Genomic DNA, 6,841 nt, shown 5'->3' on the forward strand with positions numbered 1-6,841 from the left:
CCTTCCTTTTTCTTTTCTTTCTCTTTTTTCTCTTTTTTTTTTTTTTTCTTTTCTTTCCCTAAGATGCTTCGATTTCTCACCACGAGGTGGAGGTGTCCGCCTGCAGGTCCACTTCGGTGCCACTCAATTACAATGGTGAGGCTGCAGCTGAGCTTTGCATCACACGCTGCATCTCCATCCCTTGGTTTCACCCCACGCCCAGCACGGAGCACGATGCTGCTCAAGCTTGGGTAAGGGGCTGAGTTCCCTTTGGGTCTGCAGTGTGACAAATCTCTGCTCATGGTGAAGGTAGGAGCACTTCTAGGGGTTCCCCTGAGTCCACAGCGCAGCCCTTGGGGGTGGAATGGGCAAAGGGAAGGGATGAAGAATGCCGTGCAAGAAAGAAATGCTTGCTCTTCTCTTGCTTTTCTCGGTGGTGCACAGGGATAAGACAAGGGGCAATGGCCTAAAACTTGTACGTAGGAAGTTCCATACTGACATACAAAACTTCATCACAGTAAGGATGACAGAGCACTGGCACAGATTGCCCAGAGGGGTGGTGGAGTCTCCTTCTATGGAGGTAAAGAGCCATCTGGATGCCCACCTGGCAGCCTGTTGAGGGGAACCTGCTTAGCAAAGGGAGTGGGCTCACTCATCTCTTGAAGTCCTGTCCAACCCCTGTGATTCTGTGATTCTGTGAAGCACAGCCCTGAGCCTGGGGAGCAGCTCATGACCCCCCAATTTGCTCAGTGAGTAAAGCCAACCATTCCAGGTCAATGTGGAAGGAGTGGGAAGTCATGGCTTGAGGCAAAACCATCCTTATGGCCTTTTCCAAAGAAAAATGGCACAGCTTGTTTTCCCAACAGGAAAACGAGGGCTCTGAGCTCCGTGTCCTGTATGGCCATGGGTCTGGATCTGCTGAATTCACGCTCTGCTCTCCCCAGTTCCATCCTTCTTCCCATGGCCGCAGCCTCCTTTGTTTTTATTCTACGTTTATAGCGTCGACGCTTCAGGCCCCTGCAGCAAATTATAACTGTGTTTGCCAGATTGCTGTCTGGGACCGAGCGAAGGAGCTATTTTCCTTCTTGTCACTGGGCTGTTGCTATTGTGGGAAAAAAAAAAAAGTAAAAAAAAAAAAGTCTGAGGAACAAAAATCCTTTGCTAGAAGGTGACCGCGACGGTCGCTGCTGTGGTTCGTTGCTCGAAGACAGCGCGGCACCACGGTAATTCAGGATGTAACACTTATGGTTAATGCAGGAAAAAAAGAATCGATTTTCACATTTTCTTCAGCACGACATCCTGTTCTTTTCTCTTCCCCTTATGAAACAAATAATTGTCAAATGATCCCAGGGTTTGCCTTAGGGTTTTTTTTTTTTGTTTGTTTTTAGTGGGAAGCGATTGCAAGAGTGAGTGGCTAAAGGAGGGAAGCTGCCCTCCAAATCCCATCCTTGGGAATTATGAGGTGAGGGAAATGGAGATGCGATGGCAGCAGGAGCCCAAGTGTGTAGGATGTGATGTTATGGCACAGCTTGGACAAAGATCTCATGTAAAGGACATGCTAATAGGTAGCTCTCCATTGGGATTATAAAGCTTTCTTTGATCAGCTCTAGTGCAAACGATAAGACGTTGTGGATGCTGGCCTGCTGTCGTAATTGTTTTCTGTAATCAAAGAACAGGAAAATACACTGAATGCATTGCAGAAGATGCAACAGGCTTTTTCTGTGGGGAACTGAGCTGCTTAATGAGTTGCTTTGCAGTTATTTTTGGCTCAAGGACAGAAGTAATAATGCCGGGTGGCATCTGTAGTGCTCCAAGTGGGATTTCTCTCTTCTCCTGCAGATGTTTGTCTCATAGAACTCCCCAGCCATTTTCTATGGGCTAAGGCCAACTTTGATTCTCAGGAGCTTCACAAGAGATGGCAAACATACTGGGGGCCAACGAACCAAAGCCCAGCCATCAGCACCTTAACTATCATAATAAACATGATAAAACCCAGGCTGAAGCAGAGCTTTGGCTGAATGCCCGATGAGGTGTGTGAGATTCCCAGGGCTGTGGTTCCTGATCCCCCACACGGTTGTGGACCTGCGTGGGGAGGACGTGGTGCAGGGCTCTGGATGTCATGGATGGATGCTCTGAATGATGGCAGGGACCACCAGCAGCAGTGGTTGGAGGCTCATGGGCAGCGCTTGGGATGGGTGATGGGGGCTGAGTCTTAGTGCAGCTTTGTCCCATCTCTGAGCTCTTCCCTAATCTCCCCTAAAACTCCCAGGCGGATTTCTCTGCTGGAGCAGCCTCTGTGGTTGCCATGACAGTGGCAGCAGGATAATGTCTGAAGGTGAGGAGGCTGCGAGCCTCATGGAGGGTTTGATTGATAGAATGAGGGATTTTTAGCTCGGTAAGAAAGAGCATGAGCAGCTCCTCTGCATGCCCCTCGCTGGGTTCCCAGGGCACCGAGCCCTCTTGCAATGAGGAGGAATTTGCTCAGAAACTCTGAGAACAGCTTATCTAAAAAAAAAATAAAAAAAATCTAAAAATGGGGCTCAATGGAGCTACCAATCCATGCACTGCAAAGTGCGCGAGCTGCACTATGGCTGTGCACTGCTCCCAGCAGGGCTGTGTGCCCCAACACTAGGATTTCCTGCTCCTATCATACATTTGGGATGCTTAGAAGTCAGAGGAATCACTTTTGTTGTAAGGGAAAATATGTTCATACATTAAGATTCCAGACAATATGAAGGACTGACTTACTGGATGGGTTTTAGGGGAGCGGGTTTTGTCTCTTCACATTCATTCTTGCAGTCAGCATTGCTCTCAGTCATTAGAAGGAGCTATAAGACTTCAAGCTGCTGCCCTAAAATGGTGTTTGCACTAATTTCCATGTTGCCTGAGTGTTTTTAGGGAACTGAAAATATAAAGCAGCTGTCAGGTCAGCTGAACACAGGTACAGGTTAGAAGCCAGAGTGCATTTCTAGGAGTGTTAGAGCATGATAAGAAAATATAGTGGTGTTGGAGCATAATAGGGATATATAGGGCTCTCAGAGCACGATAAGGATATATAGGGCTGTTAGAGCATAATAGAGATATACAGGGCTGTTAGAGCTTTATAAGGATATTTAGTGGCCTTAGAGCATTGTAGAGATATGTAGGGGCATCAGAACATGAAAGGGATATATAGGGCTGTTAGAGCTTAATATTCCCAATGCCAACTATTGCAGTTTCTAGAGTGAAAGAAGGTGGTGGTGCTCCCCATGAGTGCCCCATCCTGCCCAGCTCTCTGCCCCCAGGAGCAGCAGCAGCCATGCAGGACGTGGATGGCAGCTCAGCTCAGTTCAGTGCTGGGCTGTCGGCGTAACAGGATTAGGAAGTGGGCAAAACGAAACACAAACAGCCATAAAACTTCCCACTTCACAATGGTTTTCCATTTTAAAACAATGTAGGCTAGATCCAGAGAGCAATTACTATTTATTTATTATGAACAAGCGGAATTCAAATTAGGCTGATTCGAGCCTCAGCAACCCCCTCAGATTGGATTGGTAATTAAGGGACTCGTTGTACTGGTAATTATGGTTTACCATGAAATTACCCTCCCTTCTCCCCTCTCTCCCCAAAAACACCAAATTAGCCACGAGTGGAATTATATTTATCACAGCACCCCATGCAGGAGGGACTTTGTGAGTAAATACAAACAAGGAGGAAACCGCTCCGCCGCGCCAGTGCGATAATTAGGGTTTGAAGGCAGGAATTCTTGCAGGAGCCAAATTGGCCACTTGTCATGCAAGGGAGCTGTGAGCACCTCCAGGCAGCACTGAGGGTGCAGATCCAGCTGAAAGAATGAGGCAGAGAACGGGTTCGTCCCCCTGAGTGTTCACCTCCCAAACATGCCATTCTGATAGTGAATTTCAGCTGCTGTAGTTGCAGCCTGTTTGAAAACATCATGTGCCTGCTAATGAACCGAGCAGCTTCTGAGCTTTGCTCTCCCCTTTCCTCTCGGTGTGCCTATATGCAATTACCTCTGTTTGAGTTTGAGCTGAATGCTGTTCTGCAGAGCTGTGTTGTTGCTGCAGCGGCTCTGCCATCACCTCCGTGTTTCCCAGCGTGCTGGCGCAGGCTCTGTGCATGAGCATAAGGGAATTTGGGTATTGCTGAGCTCTGGGAGCAGCTGTTTGGTGCATCCCTTGTGCACACATGGTTGTGCAACGAATTGCTCACAATTGCAATTCATCAGTAAGCTCTCTGGTATTGCAGCGCAATGGTTATTTCTCGCTGCACTGTGTGATCTGGGCACGTGTTGGGCACATACCCATAAACTTATCTTTAGACTGCGCACAGACTTCGTGCTCCTCAAATGATCGGTTGGAGAACAAATAGCAGGTTTGGTGAAACGAAAACCTTCTCTTTGCTAAGTGCAAAATGAACAGCAGAAAGAGGGAACGCAGCAGGGCTCATGGGAGCAGGGATGTGTGAGGAATGGAGAGGGCTGCAAGGGTTGGTGCTTTCTGCTGCAAAGCATATGTGTAACAGCAAAATGCACTGACCATTTGGATGCATATTTTGGGAGGGAAGAAAAAAAAAGTTCTTTAAAATGGGGCTTGTGTTTCTCTCTGAATTAATGTGTTCTTTATGGGTGTTGGTTTCGTTTTTTAATAGCATACCAACTCTTAAATCCCATTCCTAAACCCAAGGCAACACTTCTTTCCATTTCACACAGATAGAATCATAGAATCACCAAGGTTGGAAAAGACCTCAAAGATCATCCAGCCCAACCGTTCACCTATTCCCAACAGCTCCCACTAATCCATGTCCCTCAACACAACATCCAGCCTTTCCTTGAACACCCCCAAAGTGACCCCACAGGATGTGACTTCTGATCATCCAAGAGCTTAATAACATGGTGAAGAATGCATTTAAAGAGTGTAGTGCATTCTGAATGGCATCGTCAGTGATTAAATTACAATTATTAATAAAGATGCTTGGCATGAAGGAGGAAAAGATTAAGGAAACCAATAAATTCCCTTCGTTAGATTTACAGAGTGTGTAATCCAAAGCACACTGACAACAGCAAGCTGTCAGCACTGTAATTTGTCTCCTGGCTGCGAGATGCAGCCCAGAGCTTCTGCCCATTTCTGCAAGAAGAACTGAGGACGCAGACAGCACAGAATAGCATGGTTGGATCATGGTCATTCAAACCACCCGTTTAAGGCAGAGACATGAAAAAAATAGCCCTCAGCCCACACATTGTGGCCTGGCACAGAGCAGCATCCGAAGATGAATGCAGTTGATGAGATTAATTTGTTGGGCCCTTACTTATCACCTGCAGACGAGGCTCCGTGCATCATGAGCTCATTTCCTGGTGCTATTTCAGCCTGGCTCCAGCCAAACAGGGCAATTAGCTGCGGCCAGCAGGGCTGTATGGTTAAAATGCTCTCCTGGTTCAGCCACACGACCCCCGGGCTCCAGCATGGCCTTCTTTCTGCTTTGGGTGACATGTGGAGTGCTCCTCCTGTTGGATCTCTCCGTTCCCTGTTCCTTTTGGAAATCCCTGCTACAGGATTTTGTCTTGGATCGTATGGTGGGTGCCCCATCCCTGGAGACACCCAAGGTTGGGCTGGATGGGGTTCTGAGCACCTGATCAGGGTGTCCCTGTTTTGTGTGGTGTTGTATGGAGTCAGGAGTTGGACCCCATGATCCCAATGGTCCCTTCCAGCTTGGGATATTCTACTATTCAAATGATTTTGTGATTCCCCACTGTCTCGAGAACCCACCTCTGTGCACATCTCTGTTCCCAAAACCTTCTTCCTTGCTGTTCATCTCAATCTAATCGTGGATGGTTCATCATCAGTTCCATCCCTGAGCTCTCTACAAGACACGGGTTTCATAGAATGGCTTGAGTTGGGTTGGAGTTGGCACACCCACATCTCAATGAGGTGCTCAGAGCCCCATCAGTCTCACCTTGGGTGCCTCCATGGGCAGAACAACCACCACCTCTCTGGGCAACCTGCACCAGCACCTTACCACCCTTATCATAAAACATTGTTCCTTATTTCCATCAGTTTGTTTCACACTGTGCTGAGAGCGAGATGCTATGGGGGCTGCAGGAAGGACCCTGCTGGTGACTGACAGCAGCAGAGCCATGGGACTGCTGGAGAAAGCTTTCATTTATTCGTACAGCATGCATATGGCAGGTCCCCACCTCCTGTTTCAGTAATGATAAATGACAAGATGTCGACAGTTATTAATTAAAGCACCCGGCGTAGCAACGCCAACGAGAAGGGCTGGGGAAGCAAAATGTGCAGCATTCCTTCCTCCCACCCTGAGAATGGGGCCCCTCTGCTGTTCTCGGGCACAGCAGAGATTAGGGGATGGCAGAGGTATTCCTGCACGAGCCGGCTCCCTAGTAACTGCCTGAGCACGGGGCCTGAAACATTGAAATCCTCTCTCATGCCATGTGCGGTAATTAAACTTCAGCATTCCTTCTGCAGGAAATGTTTCTCCTGTGTTGTTCCCACAGATTGTGCTACAACAACAATTTTAGCCCCGTGAACTATTAACCAATTATAAAGGGATTTTCTCAGTCCACTTTAACTGAGAATCAAAGGCAAAAAATGTGTTGTGTGTTGGTTGTTTTTTTTTCTTGCCAGATATTGTGATTTAGGATACAGAGCACCAGGAGCACGCAGGGCTCCAAGCTTCGGTCAACCAACCAATGCCATGTTGGGTTTTCTGATTCCACTTGCCAATAGCCCAGCTCTTTTTCCCTAAAAAAGGTAAAAATTGCCCCAAGATTGTAATATATCCGTCCTACTCTTCACTGCTGTCTTTCATATCTGCATCCTTTCAGTATGTGCTCATTTCTCCTTGGTTG

This window comes from Lagopus leucura, unplaced genomic scaffold (assembly GCF_019238085.1).
Source record: "Lagopus leucura isolate 7727_CA_CO unplaced genomic scaffold, USGS_WTPT01 Super-Scaffold_100066, whole genome shotgun sequence".
Classification (NCBI taxonomy): Eukaryota; Metazoa; Chordata; class Aves; order Galliformes; family Phasianidae; genus Lagopus; species Lagopus leucura.